Raw genomic sequence first — 20814 nt, forward strand, 5'->3', positions numbered from 1 at the left:
GTTGCATTAATGGTAAACTGCATTTCAGGATTAAATAATCTACTTTTCTCATATATTCAAAGTAAGCATTAAAGACATATTCATTAACATTCCTGCCTTCATACTTGACTCTGATTTTGGTTTAGGTAGGAGCATTATAATGACTAGTGAAGTTATCAAATTAAAAAGAGTTAAAGGAACTAGATGAGTTTAAGGGAGAAGTATCATGATGATAGTTTGTTTAAATGCCTCATACAATGTTGAAAAATAATTTTGGTAACATTTTTTTCTATTTTTATTTACATGTATGTTGTCATTTTGATCCCAAGTAACACAGATGTGTGATATTAAGTTGAAATATTAATTTTATTTATTAGTAAATAAAAACTTGTTAGATATTTATTGATATTTAGTGTGTCCAAGGCACTTCATCAGTCATTATGGGTAATAAGGTAGGGAAACACTGTCCCTGACTTTGAGTGCTTGACTTCAGCACAAGACAGGATGTGAGAGAGATGTATTCATAATGACTACACCAGGCAGCATGTATCAGTGCTACAGGAGTCTGAAAATAATGTGCCAAGTGATCAGGGGAGGGTTTGTAAGGGTTGCTATATGAGTCAAGCCTTAGATAGCTTGTTAGGTGGTAGAGGCACTCAGTGTTTGTGGACTGTTGAGTGACGTTTGAAGGTTGAAGTTTAGGAGACTTTACTCATTAATTTATCCACTTACCCAACACATATTTAAATGTATTCTAGACACTAGATACTCTCCCAGAAACTGGGGTATAATTTATCATCCCAGGTGTAGACTTTTCTTCAAATACATTCTCATTATGCTAGAGTCCTAAATAAGAATCAAATTTCACCCTGGCAGCTTGGCTCAGTGGTAGAGTGTTGGCCCAGTTTGTGGGTATCCTGGGTTTGATTCCTGGTCAGGGCACACAGGAAACATGACCATATGCTTCTCCACCCTACCCCCTCTTGCTTCTCTCTCTCTATTTCTTTCTCTTCTCCTGCAGCCATGGCTGGATTGGAGAGAGTTGGCCCTGGGCATTGAGGATGGCTCCATGGCCTCCACCTCAGGCGCTAAGAAGAGTTTGGTTGCTGAGCAATGGAGCAATGCCCCAGATGGGCAGAGCTTTGCCCCTTAGTGGGCTTGCCGGGTGGATCCCGGTTGGGGTGCATGAGGGAGTCTGTCTCTCTGCCTCCCCTTCTCTCACTAAATTAAAAAAAAAGTATCAAATTTCAGGGTTGGCAAAGATCTTTAAAAATCCTGAGAACCACCTACTCTTTAGTTCTAACTTCTAGAATAATAGTAACTCCTAGAAAATTAATATAAACCCTGGATTTAAAGCATGCATTCTTCACTTCATTTTCATAAAATTTACCAAGACAGCAATAAGACAAAACTACAAATATGACCTAGTGCTCTCTTTTCACACTCAACCAGCCCCATAGCTAACCACCATACATGAGGAATTAAAACTACAATAAAGGATCAGCTCTACATTAAGAAATAAATTGAAAATTAGTCCAGATTACATTTTCTTTTGATATTAGGTCCTAGCAACTAATGTGTCAGAATCTGGGTAAATAAGTTTGAAAAGAATTATCTGTCACATTGAGAGAATTTAAAAAATATTGTTAAGTACCCATTAGTAGCCCAAGATGATCTTACAACAATGATGAGAATACCATTTGTCAGTTCTAGTCATTCCCTGACCAGAAATGAGGATGACTGGCTGAATAGGAGAAGGACCCACTGTATCAGGATGAATCAAACACAACAGACATTTTGTGAGGGGGTTAGTGGCTCTGTAAGAATTGTAATAAAGTCATCATTGGTTTTGCGACTCTCTTTTATGAGAGCTCACAAGATTTGGCAAGAGTCAAAATTTACTTTTACTTAACAATTCTCTCCTAATATAGCCACAGTTACTGATGCCAAGCTGGGAATGAGCACTCTAAAGTAATTTCTTTTTACCACTAACATTTGTAAAAGAAAAAGAGTCTTAGATGCCTCAAAACAAAGCTTATCTAACAAAAGTTATTTTGTGGAAATAAATGTTCACTCCTAGATTGAAAATCTGCCACATTTCACATTAGCCTAATATGTCTGTAAAGCAGCAAAATACTTGACAATGGAAAAATGATTAACAAGCAGGAAAATGCATATCATAACATTCCTCTGTGGAGCATCATGCTGGTAGGGTAGATGTATTTGAAGGCCCAGGTCAAAATGTCTGTCTTGCCTTTCAGAATAATTGTGTCAGTTATTTTTTGGACAATTGTTGAGGAAAAAACACCAAAAGACAGTGTCCACGTGGCTTCATTTTTTTTGTACCTTTCATAGAGTTACACAATGAACCTTCCAGTTACTGTGTTCATTCTGTGGCCATTTCCTCTCTCCTTTCGCAAAGTAGCTGGTTCTGATGTCACTCTAGCCCACTGCTCCCCTTTCCACCTGCACACCCAAGAGGTTACTCCTTTTTCTTCCTCCAGCACCCAGAAAAGAGAAGCTCATTGCTTATGCTGCAATTTTGATAACCTAACTGGCAGAACAGTTATTCAAATTTTAAGCTCCTGAATGCAGCAAGATCAACCTGGCCTATCCACATAAATAATTTTGACACGATAAGTATGCGAGAGCGATGATAACTGATAAGTGAGGCAATTACCTTGCTTTTTAGGATTATATTAAATGAAGATTCTGATAGAGTAATGAAAAGAGACAAAGCAGACAAAAAGTCGGCTGCAGAGCTTTTGGGCACTGTGTTATCTCTATTATACCATATTGAAATAGAGAAGCTATCACCAATCATGCATTTCTATGTAACTTCTCGCTTCTAACAGTGAACAATGAATAAATTGTCACGAGACAGTAACTGATAAATTGGGATTGGCAGTGCTTTTTAAAAAAGCATAAATAAACTTAGTAGTCACCTTTTTCTTTCTCAAAGCAGTTTTTCGGGGACTCTGGGAGGATCCATTGTAATGTACTTTCCCTTCTATTTCTCACCTCTGCCCCAGCCCTTTCCCTGCCGCTGGTCTTTGTTTAATAATCAGTGTTAAGGAATCAAGACTGTGTTCTGGCATTATCACCACATTTCACCAATCCATGGTCCTCTGGATTTGGAACGTGGCTTAATTGCCTGGAATGCACAACAACTTCAACTTCCTTTTCAAAGTTTACTTTTGGTAAAGCAAGTTTTACAAGTAAGGGTAAGTATAAGATATGGACAATTCATTCCACGAGCTGACCTAGAGATGCTTGAATGATGGCCCAGTCCTGTATTCGCACATTGTGTGGAAATAATATTGCTCTCGTTGCAGGTGGTAGCAATAAGCACTTCTACCATCATCAAGCCCTTAATTTAGAGAAGCCCTTGGGTGGGGACAAATGAAATTTTCTAATGCAAGCTATTCCAATTCAGTATCCTGGTAAAGTTTGTTCCCCCAGCAGTTTGCAGGTTTAATGATGACTTGTTTATTTATTTATGTATATATTTTCAGATAGCCTGTGGTAGGAGATAGTGTGATTGTGAAAGAATTCCGTTCCTTTCACAATTACAGCTGGGGCCACCAAAGTTTTTTTTGTTTTGTTTTGTTTTTTTTGTATTTTTCTGAAGCTGGAAACGGGGAGGCAGTCAGACAGACTCCTGCATGCCCCCGACCGGGATCCACTTGGCACGCCCACCAGGGGGCGATGCTCTGCCCCTCCGCGGTGTCGCTCTGTTGCGACCAGAGCCACTCTAGCGCCTGAGGCACAGGCCATGGAGCCATCACCAGTGCCCGGGCCATCTTTGCTCCAATGGAGCCTTGGCTGCGGGAGGGGAAGAGAGAGACAGAGAGGAAGGAGAGGGGAGGGGTGGAGAAGCAGATGGGCGCTTCTCCTGTGTGCCCTGGCCGGGAATCGAACCCGGGACTCCTGCATGCCAGGCCGACGCTCTACCACTGAACCAATCAGCCAGGGCTTGAAGTTTTTATATTAATGCGCCACCCACCATGGTGCAGAGGTGGGACCTGAATTCAAGTCCTGGTGCCATACTTTCTATGGTGTGACATTGGGCAAGTATCCCAATGCCCATACTCCAAGTACCTCATGTATGAAATGGGAGTCATATGATTGTGAACGAACAAGGGGTATGTGACAAACTTGACAAGCTCAGAGGAGATTTGTGGCAAACCTAACAAGCTCCGGATGGTTTGGTCACAAATTCCTAATGGGGCAGGTCATAGCCAGTATTCATGCCTTGGGCCTACAGCTTCCCTAGCTAAGGTCAATCTATCCTAATTGAACCCTGTCCATTGTTCTTATGCCTCTAGGATTACATATCTTTGAAATTTTAGAGCAATTTTGTTTTTTAGACTCCTTGAAGGCACAACCCCAGCACCAGAACACAAGTCCACCAGAGGACAATATCACAGAACACCTCATTTTATCTTGTCCCCTCCACCTACCCCATACCATCTCTGTGTGCTGTAAATGTTAATTAACTATCCTGTCATGCTTCTTCATGTCGCTTTTTATCCAATCCCAGAGATTTCCCTGCTTTGCTTTGTCCCGCCTCCCTAATCTACCACGAACAGATTTCATGCACCTTCCTTACATTTCCTCCTTGGATTCTCAATGCATCAAAAGAACTGCAAAACTGCCTTTCTCTGCAGCTTTTTCTCAAACCATTGATATTTTGCTTCTGGGCATGTCTTTCAAACTGTGGCCCAAATAAACTCTTGTAAAACTTTTTTGTAGGTTTGGACATTGTTTCATCCACACAGTTTAAAGAAACGCATGTTAGTGAAAATGCTCTGTAACGATTAGGCATAGTGCAAACTTTAGTGCGTATTGATCTGGTGGTGGATGCCCTCAAGGTTCAGAGAAAGGACCAGGCCCAGTGCTGCCACTGGTTCTATCACAATTGGAGTTTTAAGTCAATCTCTTGTAATGGCAGGGTCTGCTGACTTGGTTCCATGAAACAGAGTGTGGGAATAAGCATCATTAGTCTTCTGCTCGTACAAGCAGGATCATTTATTTCCTCCCTTGTTAAAAATGCAAAAGCAAACCATTCACATGACCACTTTTCAAAATGAAAAGGCCAGTAAAGTTATTAAAAGCAAATCACATTTGATTAAATTATTATCATTATGGTGTTTAAAATAACATTTGTTCTATTTATCAAGTTCCAGCCTTACTGCATCAGTAAAGAATTTGCCTTTAAAGACCAGGAAAACAACAGCACAGAAACGGAGCCCAGGGCACACTCTGAAGCTGGATCTTGAGTTGTTTTTCTCAAGGTCTTTACAACAAGCCTGCACTGCTAGAGCTCAGACTCCCGGATCGCCAGCCACACACTTTAACAGCAGTTGGGTTTAGAGAATCAAAGGATGTAGGGGAGAGCTGGAAGGAGGAGGAAAGGAAATACTGATACTGCTAACCCCCAAGCAAGGCCTGGTTTTACGTTTGCTTGACAGACATTTCACTTTAATGACACATTTAGCAAGCTGACTCCACGTAACTATGTGTTACTCAAAAGTCTTCTTAAAAGTATAATTTTTTCCCTACAATAAAGAAGATTGGTTGGAGGTGTTACTTGAAATAAAGACAAAGTTTGTTAATTTGTACATGGCCAACATGAGCCTTATCCCTAAACTTTAGAAATCAGTGATCTTAATGAGCTTGCCCACGACGGGTCATACCTGGAGAGGCAGGTACTTATTAGATGCGGATGAAACATGTATCTCAAGACACAGTGCCAATTGTGATGATCGGTCAATAAGGGCAGCCAGGCCTGACCAGGTGGTGGCGCAGTGGATAGAGCATTGGACTGAGATGCGGAGGACCCAGGTCCAAGACCCTGAGGTCACCAGCTTGAGCGCGGCCTCATCTGGTTTGAGCAAAAGCTCACCAGCTTGGACCCAAGGTCAATGGATCGAGCAAGGGGTTACTCGGTCTGTTGAAGGCCCGCGGTCAAGGCACAATGAGAAAGCAATCAATGAACAACTAAGGTCTCACAATGAAAAACTGATGATTGATGCCTCTCATTTCTTGCCGTTCTTGTCTGTCTGTCCCTGTGTATCCCTCTCTCTGACTCTTTCTGTCCCTATAAAAATAAAAAATAAAATAAAATAAAATAAAAGAAGGACAGCCAGGAGCTCCATAAGTACTCACCCTCCTACACCATCAGGACAACCAGAGCACCCCCAAGCCTCTTCTAGAACTCCCTGCCACCCAACCACAAAAGGTGCAACTAGGACACCTGAAGTCTCTATATATCCAATCAAATTGGCCAGGACCTAGGTCTCACTGGTTGTTAAATATTTGAATATCATAGATATCTTTTTAGTATTGCAAAGTCAAGTACAGAAAATAGAGAGCTATATTACAGTCTGCAGAAGTAAAGTTATATCTATAACCTTTAAAGGATGTCAATATAAGCCTAATCAAATTCCAGTAGACAAATATAGAAGCATTTAATACTTTTAATCTATGCATTCTATTTATACTTTTACAGTTTACTCTGGGTATATTTGATAAGAATTCATAAGCTTACCACTTCAGATGGCTATTAAACATATGAAGAAATTCCAAATCATAATACTTTCACACCCATTGACAAAGGTCCTTGAACTAGCCCAACATCTGCTGAACCTCTATGGTATTATATCTTTGACAACCAGCCTTAAAAAAATGGGGCAAACAGAAAAAAAAAATGGTCCTTGACTCACTCAGCCCAGGACACTTAGAAGAACACTGACATGTTTTTAAGACTTGCAAAAACTATGCCATAAAAATTATATATTATGTCCTAGGACCAAAATATGCTTTCCACAAAACCTAGAAAGAATTCAATACATTCTGCGACTGAAATGGTAACATTACTTACTTGTTGTATCTTTTTTGAGTACTTTGATGAGATGATAACTAGGGAATTGGCCACTATCAAATGAGTGCATCTTGAGGTTTGAGCTTGTGAACTTCAGCAGCCCAGTAGAATGCCACTGGCTCACAGCCTCACTGAGTTCGCTACCATTGATTTTGTCACATGGCTGATGGTAGCTGCAGTGATGTTATTGTGAGTAGGGCAGAGGAGTTAGAGGAGGCAGAAATATCTTCTTTCACACAAAAGAAAGTCTGAGTAACAGTGTATTCTCTCTCCTACTCCTTTCAGGATCCATGTTCCTTATCCTTAGTGTCTAGCACAGAGTGGATGTTTAGTAAATATTCATTAAAAATAAATATTCTTACAGATGAATGTCAAGTCCTTTTTTTCATACCTCATGCTGATTCTTCTGGAATGATTTTCTTTTTATTCTCTTTATGCCAACTCCTTCCTATTCTTCATTTGTTTATTCATCAAATATTTACTGAGTGCTTACCATAAGCCAGAAACCATGTCAGGCATTGAGATCCAACCCTGAACAAGACTTGACTCAAAGATCACCACCTCTGAGAAGCTTTCCCTGAATCTCTTAAGCAGAAGTTGCCACAGATCTAGGTCCCACACTATCTTCACTGTTATAATATTTATTACATTGCATTTAAATTAGCTGTGTCTAGGTTTTCCCTCATTCTAAATTGTAATTTCTTGGAAGAATTGATTGGATGTTGATTATCATTGCATTCTCACAGCCATCAAAACATTATTTATGACTTTGGTACATTGATTGCAAAAATGACTGTGATTCTTCACACTTCCTTGTAGCCACAGCCTTTGCCATATGACCTTGTAACTTCTCCCATGAAGAAGTAGATCTTATTTCTCAACTTCTGGAATCTGGGCTGGCCTTGTGACTTGTTCTGGCTAACAGAACATGGTGGAAATAATAGTATGCCAGTTCTGAACCTACATCTCAAGAGAGAACAAGCCTGATCTAGCCTGGTGGATGATGAGGGACTCATGGCTTGATCACCTTTGTCTTCCCAGCTAATAGTCAGCCAAAATGCCAAGTGTGTGAGGAAGGCTACCCTCCACTGGAAGACCTCAACCCACTCACCAGCCAAACATAAACAGGTAGAGGCCCTGCTAAGGTATGCTGAGCCTGACCCAGACCAGCCAACAATCCAACTATCAAACTGATCCCCAAACTCACAAAAAAGAATAAATATTATTGTTTGCAGCCAGTGAATTTTGGTATGATTTGTTACACAGAAATAGTGAACTGATACATTGACATTCTTTTATTTTTAATTTTTCTTTTCTTATTGCATTTAAACAACAACAACAAAAGGTTGTCTGTATACTTGACCAGAAAGCTTACTATTTTGTTTGGGGAAAAGCAGTCAATGCTTGGTCTTTCTGAAGTTAGCTACTACCAGTCTTGGCCCTGGTAAAGATCACAGACTGACTGAACATCAGAGCTAAAAATGTGATAGTAGTCATTTTACCTATGCCCCCAATTTCTTCAAAAGGAAACTGAGCCAAGAGAATTGGTTTAACTTACTCAAGGCTATGTAGACTTTTACTAAGTGCAGAGCCAATCACAGTCTATTTTGATATGGTACCAGAAGAGAACTGTAGGCCCCACAGCTGCAGTTCATTTCTCACCTCCCAATCAAGCTTTGATAACTCAAGTCTTTCATTTATCTTCTTTTTAAAAGGTATGCTTGGCACAAAATGTACATAAACTTAGTCAAACTTAATGAGAAATGGTATAAGCATCCAAGTACGAGATTATCTAATTGCTTCAATTACTAAAGAAATACAGTATGTGTATTTTCTTCTGCCCCATTTATAATGTTTTTGGACCCTCACTGCAGCGTAAACTGATGCCAAAAGTTCCCCAACAGACAGATGTGTGTTCGTGCATACCCCCTCAGCATGAAGCTTATTAATTTTACAAAACAATTCCTCAACTGACCATGTGATTATTAAACTCTGTCTTGAAGGATATGATCACTCCTGAGGTTTGTCTGCTAGAGAAATTTCATTTGCTGCTGTATCATGTAATTCATGGATGAGCGTAATCAAACAGTGCTCAGGCCCAGGAGCTCTTCAAGGAACATTATTTTCCAGTGAGAGAACTAGCACCTTCATCAGAAAAATGTATCTGGGCCTGGTACTTTTTTGTTTGGTCTAGTAGCACATAATGTAAACCTTCTTTACTGAGTAGGTAAAGGAACCATGGGTTGAGATTGGGAAGAAAGAGCTGAGGCTTGTGGTTGAAGCATTTTGTTGTTGATATACTTTCCCAATGAAAGTTAATAGCTGAGAAACTGATATTAATTTCTAGTCTAAATTTACAATAATCAACAGCTATGAAGACAAAGCATTTGTTATTGATCTTCTTCTCATCAGAAATCAAATGGAATCTAATTTCATGACAAAGTAAAATGAACTCTTTTGTTAATTACTATAATTATCTTACCCATATATATTTTGACAGTAGTGCCAGTGGTAGAAAATTATCTCCTTAAATGCCTCTTGACTTATTATGAATTACAAATTCATGCAATTTTGATAAATGATTGTATTTTCTCCTTTACACTTGCTTTGGGGTCTTTTGCAACAGATGATTTTTCAGAGAAATGCCTTGGTGACTTAACCATAAAGAAATGAGAAGAAAGGTCATATCAGAAAGATTAACTATGTGAGGAGACATCAAGCCTTAGAACCACCTATCAATCACAGGGAGTCTCATCTTTCCTGTGATTTTTATTCTAATGGTGTTCTGGAAACCTGGAATGTTACATGCAAAAATGAAGAGGTCATTGTGATAGGTTTAGGAGTTGTCAGCCCAGGATAACCTCAAATGTGACTTTTGGCTTAAGGCCTCGGTTTATTCTGATGTTATATCACAGTTAGGATCCACTGTTAAGGAAGCAGAAGAAAATTCTCAGGTTACCATGAACAGTCAAGTCTAAGAATAAAGGTTGTGGCTTTGGTGTCCAGAAAAATCTGTATCAGTTGTAATAGAGACCTCAGACTGTTCTGACTTTACCTCTGTTCCTTCTTTGGGCATTACAACCCATAACCCATCCTTCATCTTTCTCTTCCTGGTTCCTTCAGGAACCAAGAGAGCTTGGATAAGAGAAAGGGCATGAATTCTGTCAGGACCAACCAACCAACCAACCAACCAACCAACCAACCAACCAACCAAACAACAATAAAACCCCCATAGTATTTGTTAATTTAAACACTTTATTGTCTGTGTAGACATAACTTCTGCAAAGAATGGACTGTAGGCAACATTTTTCCAAGATACAAATTATTCACAGAAAATGCTAATCATCTGAAATGGCCTTGCTCCTTCCAACTTGTGAAGTAGGTAGAACGAAAGTAAATGTCAAGCTTTACTGCAATTTTACCATGATTGTCAGAATACAATGCAATTTATTCATTCATGCCTATATTTATCAAACAGTGATTAGCTACCTACTATGTGCCAGGCATGATGGTAGGTATTAGGGGATCCACATTTTGCCTTCCAATGCTCACAAACCAGTAGGGGAGACAAGCAAGTTAACAGACTATAGGACATTAGTAGGGACATTTTTTTTCAGCTGTTATATTGGGTTCCTTTAATAAAACTAATTTCTGTGTCTTTCTTGGTGTTCATGAGAAAATCAAGATCCTTTACTTTGGAAATCTGTAGATTGGAAAGAATGCCAACAAAAGTTAAACTAAAGAGTTAAACTAGAGGCAGGCACGTGATTCCACAGAAGAACACAGAAAGTTATTTGGCAATGGGAGTGGGAGGACTAGAAGAGGTTTCCTGGAAGAGGTGGTTCCTGGTATTAATTCTGATCGAAATGTGAGTTGGTTTCTAAAGCAGTTTCATGAACACAGAGAATATTAGGGAGAGACTAGCTCTACATCTTTCCCCTGAAACCTCTGTTCTCAGTGAACAACTCTCCATGAGAACATTTGAATCAACTGAAATATCTTTTGGGGTTGCCTATTTTATACTTGGACAATGCAATGGAGAAGTTTTTATGTATTGTTCAGTTTGTTCATGCTGGCAGGTCAATGAACTACTCTGGTCTACCCAACTTAGGGTGTAATATAGTTTGTATTATGTTTTGTGGTTCATGTTTATCTATGTTATTATTACTGATGTTATTATCTGTTATGGATGTTCTAGTTAATCCCCCCCCTTTTGCTTCTTTTCTGGTTGCTCAAGAAAAAGGAGAGTTTTACAAACTTGAAAATTTCTAATTCATGGAAAGTGTAAAGAAGCCTGTTTATTGATAAATGCACTGTCAAGTTCTCCCTTTTTTATTCATTGATTTTTTAAGAGAGAAAGTGAAAGAGAGAGAGAAACATTAATTTGTTTTTTCACTTTTTTATGCATTTATGGTTGATTCTTGTATGTGCCTTGACCAGGGATCAAACCTGCAACCTTGGTGTGTTGGGATGACTCTCTGACCAACTGAGCTACCCAGTTAGGGCCACACTGGCATTTTTCTTTGGAAGTTTCTTGTTTTCCAATGAATGGCTTTCTTGTTCTTTTCAAGTAGTTCTATAGTACTTTACAGTTCAACACAAAATATTGAAAAGATAGATAATTTTTTTTCGTTAAATTGAGGCTTTAAAATTCCCTTGGACTTTTTAGTGATTTTTCTTGCACATTTTCATTTATGCTCTTGTGAAGGCAATTCTAGCCTATGAGTAACTAGGCACTACCTTGGCTCAGACATTCCTAAATGCATCTATTTTAAGAATTTTGAAATACATTTTATTGTTTCAGAATTTAGATTCAAAATCAGGGAAAGAAAGAGAGGTATTTGTTCTTGGCCTCAGTCCCATTCTGAATGAGGTTGATATGGTTGATAGATTGGAGAATGAATTTGGGATTTTATTAAAATTACTTACACTTCCTCTTTCACAAACAAGTAAATGGTGGTTTTGCAACCATCTTCCTCAACTAAGAACACATTTATTGTGAAAGGAACACTCTTAGCTCTCACTGACTCTTCTTTAAAAATGAAAATAAAACTGTATCTTACCTGTTTGTGGGAAGCTTAAGATACTTTGGTTAGAAAACCTCTTGTGGAAAGAGTCAATAAAAACCATGAGACCATTTTTCTCTTGAGTTCTTGGAAACTTAGGAACCTAGACAATCAAGGTGAAGCAGGAACCAAATCTTATTTCCAGTTCATAATGATAATGAGCTGAGCAAACAAAGGCTTTCAAGCTCCTTCAGGCCTGGGAAAAAATCTAACAGGAATTCTTCAGGCCATCAATTTTGCTTTGAATTTTGGAATTTTACTATTTCTAGAAGTAACTAAAATGGCTCCACAGTGAGATCTTAAGACCACATAGACTTGACTTCTTTGATAACACTATTCCGTTGCTAATACCCTGTCCTTTTCTGCATAAGAAAGGCAGCATAAGACAGAGCACTGTGGCATCTCTTCACTTTACTCCCAATATCCTGAGATATTAGAAAGTTGGTCTTACTGGGAAACACTGCTGAGTTTTTGTCTTTTAATCTCCCTTTGTGGGCCCCATGACTGTGTCCTGTCGGATCTCACTGAGTCTGTGGATCTCACTCACTCTTCCTGGCAATGCTACACATGCTAACATCCTAATACTTTCTTTCACTTCCTGGCTTTTCTATTTTATTATGGCTCTTCTTTCAAGAGCTCTTGTTTTCAACCAAGTTTTTCTTTAGTGAGAGGTGGGAAAGACCACTTTTGTTTTCTGTTTATACTACTCTTCCCCATCACCATGGGTCCATTGTAAACCATCATTTTTAAAGGTCACTTGTTTTGTTCTATATGCAGTCGAACCTGACAATGGGTTAATGACACTTGAACAAGCCATATTAAAATTACGTGCTGTATGATCATAAATAACTACAGAGTAAAAGGAGAAGAAAGCAAAGAAGCTCCCTTCCAAGAAACCAACACTGAAAATATTAGTTAAAATGTTATAGTGTATTAGCCAATTACATAAAATCCTTTTATATTGCCTTGCTTCATTTCAAACATGGCATGGGCTATTTTGTCTGTGAACTCAAGTGGAACAAGAAGCTACAGAATGCAATTTGTGTCAGGAGCTGGACTACAGAAGGACAACTAATTCTAATTAGTACAAATTCCCCATAGGCCAGAGAGAGGCCTAGTGCAGGCACCAACTGCTTAATGTTTCTATCTTGCAACAGGTGGGCCAAGGCCTTTTAAAGGTTGTCATGGCAATAGCTAATGGTAGACCTTTAGTTGGATACCAGTAATTAATTGTGGGCATATCTAGCCTTTGAATGTGATATCTTTTAATACATTTCTGAACGAAAAGAAGATTGGCTCTTTTAATTGGTTAAAATTAAAACACCAGAGGGCTTTGCCAAGAACTACTGTGATAGAGTCCAAGTCTGATTTCAGCTTCTCAAACTTAGATTCTTTGCCTATCGCTACATGAAGGAGTAAAAAGAAAGGCATTTACTTCTGATAACATGACTATTTAGTTGAATGTGGGCTCAAGAGCACAATATTCATGCAATACACTATTTGACCATGCTTCAGGTAGCCTGCAGAGAAACTATCACTTAGCTAGTAGTGACATTTTGCGATGACCCATGCTTGAAGTGTGGCCCCTGAGCATGGTTTGGGGATGGGCCCGAGGACTAGGCAGTGTAGTGCCACTAGGATGAGGGGACTGAAAGCAGCCGGCAGCACCATGTACTCCACAAGAGTTCCTTGCGTGCTAGATGCAGACCCTGGCACCCCCTCCGACACTAGTGAGCAGCCTTAAAAACCAGTCGAGGACTATGTTGACGGATTATTTGAGAAACAAAACATAGTCCAATTTTAACCTTTTCTGAAATACTTGTACTTCTAAATACAGGTCCATTCATCCTTCTTCCCTTTCTGTTGGGTAATGCAACTATTCTCCTTTGTTCTAGTGATAAAAAGGTGAATAAGAAAAAAGATGTTCCCCCTCCTCATTGGATCAGCCAAAAGCACATTTGAAATACTCTACTTCTCTTTTGTGTCTGATGTTTATTTTTAAAAAACATTTTAGTGGAAAAACTCAGATTCAATGCATTTTTAAAAAAGAATGTTAAGAGTGAGAGAGAGGGATAGATAGGGACAGACAGACAGGAACGAAGAGAGATGAGAAACATCAATCATCAGTTTTTCTTTGCAACACCTTAGTTGTTCATTGATTGCTTTCTCATATGTGCCTTGACCATGGGCCTTCAGCAGACCGAGTGACCCCTTGCTCAAGCCAGCGACCTTGGGTCCAAGCTGGTGAGCTTTGCTCAAACCAGATGAGCCTGCGCTCAAGCTGGGCAACCTTGGGGTTTTGAATCTGGGTCCTCTGCATCCCAGTCCGACGCTCTCTCCACTGCACCACCGCCTGGTAAGGCAAGAAAGGGGTGTTTTAAAAATAAGGGATTCTAAGCAAAATGATGCTGAATTATGTGTTCACAGGGATTAACCTGTTTTCATGTAGAGTGCAATTTTCCTGGGTGAAAATGGCCTTTTGGCCTCATTAGTTGAGAAAAATAAACATGGGAGCAGAAGCTTTTTTTCTTTTCTTTTTGAGATCTTGGTTCTTTAGGTGAACACTTGAGTTTGAAATATTTACTCTTGATACTCTCCAAGTGTGACTAAATAAGAAGTACATGAGAAAAAGAAAAGAAAGCACTTTTAGGAGTACAGTTCCCTGTAAAAAAGGCCTGGCACAGGCACAGTACTTCGACCACCTTCTCAGGCTGTGACACGGGCAACAGCCTCCCCCACTGTGTTACAACATGTGCTCTATGTTCATACATGCATGTGCCTGTGCAATCACCTTTACCCAGAAAAGCATGTTCAAAACAGAAGTCGTTCTTTTTTTTTTTTTTTTAATTTATTGTAGCAGATGGAAGATTTCTGGGCTGTGGACCACAAAAAGAGAAAGATTCTAGAGTGCGTTATTTCTTTAGTACTATTCTTCTATCAGGCCCTATTGCTTGGTAAATAAGGTAACACTGGATTCTCTGTGGATTTACATTTAGCAAACTATTGGACTGGAAATGTTCCAGAGAGCTAGAGACCTCCCCAATCCTGTTACTAGTTATTAATAAATGCTTTTAACATGACCTCCCAAGATTTCTGAATCTTATTTCTTGGGTGACACTAGAGGCTGAAACAAGGCTCCTTTTAATAACACATTTGCATAAATCGATCTGAAAGATCCCCATGCGATTACATGACTCCAGGGTTGGCCTGTCATCTCAGAAAAGCCTGAGGTATTCATCCCAAAGAGATCAAAACTCAAGAATTAACTAGTCTTCATAAAACGAGAACATCTCTAGAAGCAGTAAAACAAATGATTATCATTTCTTTTTGGCGTTGGACTATGCCAAGCTAGAGAAAAACAGAGCTTTCAAACGTTGACAATCTGGTATATTGAAGTATGACCATTATTTTTTATTTTCCACATTTTTGGTCCAAAGACAGTTCTGAGTAATTGATTCCCATAATGAGCTATGGTTCGTTAGTCAATTTAATTTATAATTGAATTGGATGGATGTAACTCTGTGTAAAATTGTCTCTGAAGAATCTGTTTTGTTCGTCTGTTCAACTTCTGACAGGGATGGAAGAAAATCTAAATTATTCTTTCCTGCAAGGGGGAAAAATTCAGAGTCTCAGCCTCCCTGGTGAAATTAAGAGAAAAAAATATTTTTAATAGTTGCCATGCAAAAATATTATGGATTTACTAAAATTTATACACGCATGTCAATTAACACATTCATGGCAAGGTTGTTGGATTCAGGCATCTGAGTAAATGCCTGAGGCAAAGGCCATTCCTGAGCACAGAGCAGGATTTCTCATTATTAGAAAGAACATCAGGTCTCTCTGCATTTATTTTTATCAGTTATTGACAAAGATGGTCTTATTGCTACATAAATATGTCCAGGACACAATACTCTAATTCTCCAGGTGTTTTTGCAATCATCGTAACTTGTATTTTCTAAACATTTCTGGAAACGGTGCAACTTGGGAAACAATTATTAAAATAACCTTGTAGATTTTTTTCTTAAGTTTTTAAAGACTGTCAGGAAATTTTTTACTTTAGTTGTTAACAACAGGCTTGTGTTTTTGCTCAAAGATTTTTCTTTTATCCCCCAAGCTCTTCATATTTAAAACTTTTACAACCATCTTAGCACACACTCAAAACAAAGCCATAATTATGTAAAAAGAAATGTTTTACAGTTAATGCCATCTAAGACACTCACCAAGTGCCAAAATGCATAGGATTTTGGTAAGAAGCAATCTGTTCTTTGAGGATAATGCATGCAAACTACTCTTGTGCAAAACCTGAGGCAGGAATAGTACACCGCCTATGATCGCACCTATGGAGCTGACTTTGATACTATGCCCAGAAGTGGGTTACAGTCTGTGATTTGAATGAAGTTTAATCATTTTTAGAAGCGAAGCGCCTTTAGGGTACTCTTGTTCCATAAGACTTATTATATCTAAGACAGACGAAGGCATAAGCTTTACTCTTCCTTGTTAACAACAGTAATAGAGTAATGATCTCTAATGATGGACTGTTGTGTGAAATAGATGGACTGGGAAGAAAAGCTAGATGAAAACAGCTGTCATTTTACATCGTCAAACCCAGTTCTTATGTGCACAAAGAGATCATGAATTCCCACCCCCTAATTTAATGGAGGAGGCATTATATCTCTGTGTGTCCACGGCCATTTGTATGAGCTTTTATCTAATCCCATGCAAATGTTAAAAATGTATATTTCAGTTAGTTACAATGATATAAATAAATAAGGTTGAATTAATGTGGGTCAAAATATAAAGTTCAAATGTTACAGTTCCCAAGACATGTCTTTTGTTGTTTCTTTCTGCTCATGGACCACTGACTGCTCTCCCTTTCTTTGACGTTCTTGAGATTTTTACAAGTTTTTATTTTTTTAAATTCTGACACAGACCAAAAAAAAAAAAAAGATATTTCATTTGGAAAAATACTGCCTCAATGAGCCAGGCTTGACTTCAGCTCTCTGATTCTAAACAAAGCAGGAATTAGTTTTATCAGGCGAGCAAAATCACTAGAGATCACTTAAATTCATAATTGTTATATTCCTCCTGAAGATTTTTTCAAGAAGTCTCATCTTTTATGTAAGTCAGCTATGTAAAATGGATTGAAAGGTGAATCTAACAAAATATTCAAACCCACATCAATCATTCATACATAATGCACAGTTCAATGAGGGCCGACTCTGGAGCCCAGATAAGCAGTGTCATAGTAAGTTATGTTTTATGGCAGCAAAATCAGTTGTGATCAATCACCTAGTAACTAGGAGAAGTTACATTTTTACTTTAGTCCTTAAACTCTTTTGGGTGTACAGTGAAAAGTATTGTTTTTATCTGAAGTAGTAGATCAATACTGGTGATCAATAAGCATTCATTTCCCACTAACAAAGACAATGGTGAGTGAATTCCTTTAAACATTTTCATAGCAAGGAATGTTGGGTTGAATAGTAGATCATTAATACGTCAAGCTTTAAGCAGGGGTCTTAAAAATCTCCTCTAGGACAACTCTCAAAGAACGCCCTTGTTCTTTAAGACAACTGTTTTATTTCTAGGATTTCTAGTAAAATTATCAAAACCTTATCTATGGATGGGTCCTGCAGTTTCAGTCCAGATTTAATAAAATATAAATTATTATTTATTGCTAGTTTTGGCTTTTGTGAAATTTTATGATGCATTTTGTGTGATTAGGTAAAAGCCCTTGCAATGGTACGAATGAATATTGGAGTGGGAAACAGCAGGGTTCTGCTTGTGGGTTTATACTTCCAGACATGTAATCATGGAGGAAGGCCTGCTTACTGGTATTGAGATGAGAAGAAGGAAGATTTGGACATCAGTGACAGTAGTCAATCTTTTCCAACTGTTCATTAGTTTGCATGCTGTCTCCTTTAACCACTTCCTCAAAGGCAGGGATATGGCTGATACTTCATTGTTTCTGGAATTGCTAGAGTACTTTATGCACTGACAAAGATATTAAGGAAATATCCAATAGAGGTATTTCTACAATGACTTATACTTTTGACTTAAAAGCGCAGCAGTCATTGATTCAGTGACTTGACTTCTAAACAGCAGAGGGTTGGCTCAGATGAGAAATGCATGAAAACTAAGCAGATGTAACAAGATCAGAGGGACCATTAAGTGACCTTGAAATGAGTAACAGGCTTTAGACTTTAAAGTGGAGGAAGACAAGGTGGACAGTGGAATGGGCAAGAAGGAAGGCACTCACTTTTTCTTGGACAAATGTGCTTCAAGCTCTTTTTACTGAACACCCCTCAATAAAAAAATCCTTTGACCATACCTCTATGGATGTTTGTTTATTAATTATAGATGTGGGCTACTATTATCAGTTACCATCTCAAGTGCAATACCCTGGATAAAATTGATAATCTGTGACAATGAATGTAGCTGTCTTAAAATTATTTTATTAGTTTTGGTTGACTTACTGTCATATAAAATTATATTATCCTTATTTTAGTTAATAATATGGCTTTTGAAGAGCTCATGCTAGGAAGAGTGGATATGTCAGTTTGGGATTAGATTGCTGGTATCAACTAGATCTGTAACTGTTTCACTCTATTAATTGCAATCAATAATTTTGCAATAATTTTAAAATATAAAGTTTCCACTTGTGAGATTAGTATGTAACTAAAGTTAGATAACAAACTCCATAAATCCATTTTATCAGTACATGTAACCTGCAGTCATTGCATGTTGTGCATGCTAAGTAGCTCCTGCTCTCAACATTCACTGGTTATCACACCACTCAGGGCTGTCTCACATTCACACACATCTGGGTAGGTATGAGTGTCAATTCATGGAGCCAGTACCTGTAAAGCTTACTTTTTACATAACTATAAATGTATCTATACATCTCAATATTTTCTCTGGCACACGAAGAGATCATTCTGCAAAGCCCATTTTAGAGAACACTATGCTCGACTACAGGGACTCCACTGTTTTCTGGGGAATGAACAGACTTTGACATAAACACCAGAGACACTGAATTCTACACTTCCTTTTGGGAGAAGGTAGGCTTGTATTACAGACAAAGAGAGTCACTTCTGCCTACTTTCCTTTTAAGCAATACATAAGATCAAGAATTTCTCCATTTACTAATCCTATAAATATTTACTGGAAACAATCTGTAAGTCTGGCATTCAGTCTCTCTGTCCATATGGAATTTATGGTCTACTGGAGAATCCGGAGGCAGGAAATGATAACACATTGGAGCAAATACACTAATGGTAGTAAGCATAGTAGCTCTGAGCACCGGGAAGGATGGCTCACTGGGATGTGTGAGGTCAAGGAAAGCCCCTGGGAGGTAGTGACATGGAGGTTGAGGCCTTCCAACCAAGTACGATTGCTCCTAAAATGAGAGAGAACAAGCTGTTTTAGAAGAAGTGAAGGAATTCCTTGAAGTACTTAGAAATGAGACTGAAAGGCTTAAAAGAGAAGTTAGTTTTAGCAAGGTCTTATCTATCCTGTTATTAAAGTTTAAACTTTACCTTGAGGGTAAAAGAAAGCAGTTAAGCAGAGGACAGATATGATTAGAGGAAGTCAAATACAGAAGGTATTTACTATGACCCCTGGCACATGTGAAGTTCTCATTAAGTGGCAACTCTGATGAACATTATCAATATTAATATTATTATCTAGTCTGATTTATCAATATTATTATTGATCTGTGTAGTCACCTTTCTAGTTGCAATCTGGAGAACAGATTGAAGAGAACAAGACATTTTATCTGAGTTCTTTGTTCTTAACAATATCTTTTCTTCCTGAGATTTGCTGGGCCCACTTGGTTCTATGCTGTCCCTTTTAAAGAACTTTTTATATTCCTATAAGTGGGATGGCTGGGTCAAAGGGCAGTTCCATTTCTAATTTTTTGAGGAATCTCCATACTGTTTTCCATAGTGGCTGCACCAGTTTGCATTCCCACCAGCAGTGCAGGAGGGTTCCCCTTTCTCCACATCCTCACCAGCACCTATTGTGTGTGTTTTGTATAACTGACTGAAAAAAAAATGCACCCCCATGTTTATGGCAGCATTGTTCACAATAGCAAAGATCTGGAAACAGCCCAAGTGTCCATCAGTGGACGAGTGGATTAAAAAGCTGTGGTACATATATACAATAGGATACTATGGGGCCATGAAAAAGAAGGAAATCTTACCTTTTGCAACAATATGGAGGGACCTGGAAACTATTATGTTGAGTGAAATAAGCCAGGCAGAGAAAGAAAAATATCATATGACCTCACTCATTTGAGGAATCCAAGGAATAATGAGAACTGAGAAATGGAATTGAGACAGAGGAGGGATCAAAGGGACCAGAGGAATAAAGGACAGAGGGAAAGGGGATGATAGGATGGGATAAACCTGAAGGGAAGGGGGGAGGGCACTGTATGGAGAGGGGCAAGGGAGTTGTTGAGGGGAATGGGGGGGCATTCGGAGTGACCCTAGAATCTATGTAAACACAATTAATTAAATAAAAAAATGTTAAAAGAAAATAAAAAACTAATAGATATCTTGAAGGTTAAAATAACCTTTAAAAAAAAAAGAACTTTTTATAAAATTTTAATTTTATCTATGTATTTATTTTTTGCTGAAATGGACTAAATGGAGACCTTGAGGAAAATACTTATGGGTAGGAGTTAAATAAGTGTTACTAAAGAGTTTTCATAGACAAGAAATGTGTATTTCATGTGAAAGCATTTCACATTGGACCAGTTAGGTACATGTACCTAATAAATACTTGTTGACTGACATAATTCTATTGCTAACTTGAGGAATCTTCTCACTTTTTAATGCATGGATTACTTAGTTCTTCCTATATGAAAATGTCTCTTTTCTTTCT

Source organism: Saccopteryx leptura, chromosome 3 (genome assembly GCF_036850995.1).
Source record: "Saccopteryx leptura isolate mSacLep1 chromosome 3, mSacLep1_pri_phased_curated, whole genome shotgun sequence".
Taxonomy (NCBI): Eukaryota; Metazoa; Chordata; class Mammalia; order Chiroptera; family Emballonuridae; genus Saccopteryx; species Saccopteryx leptura.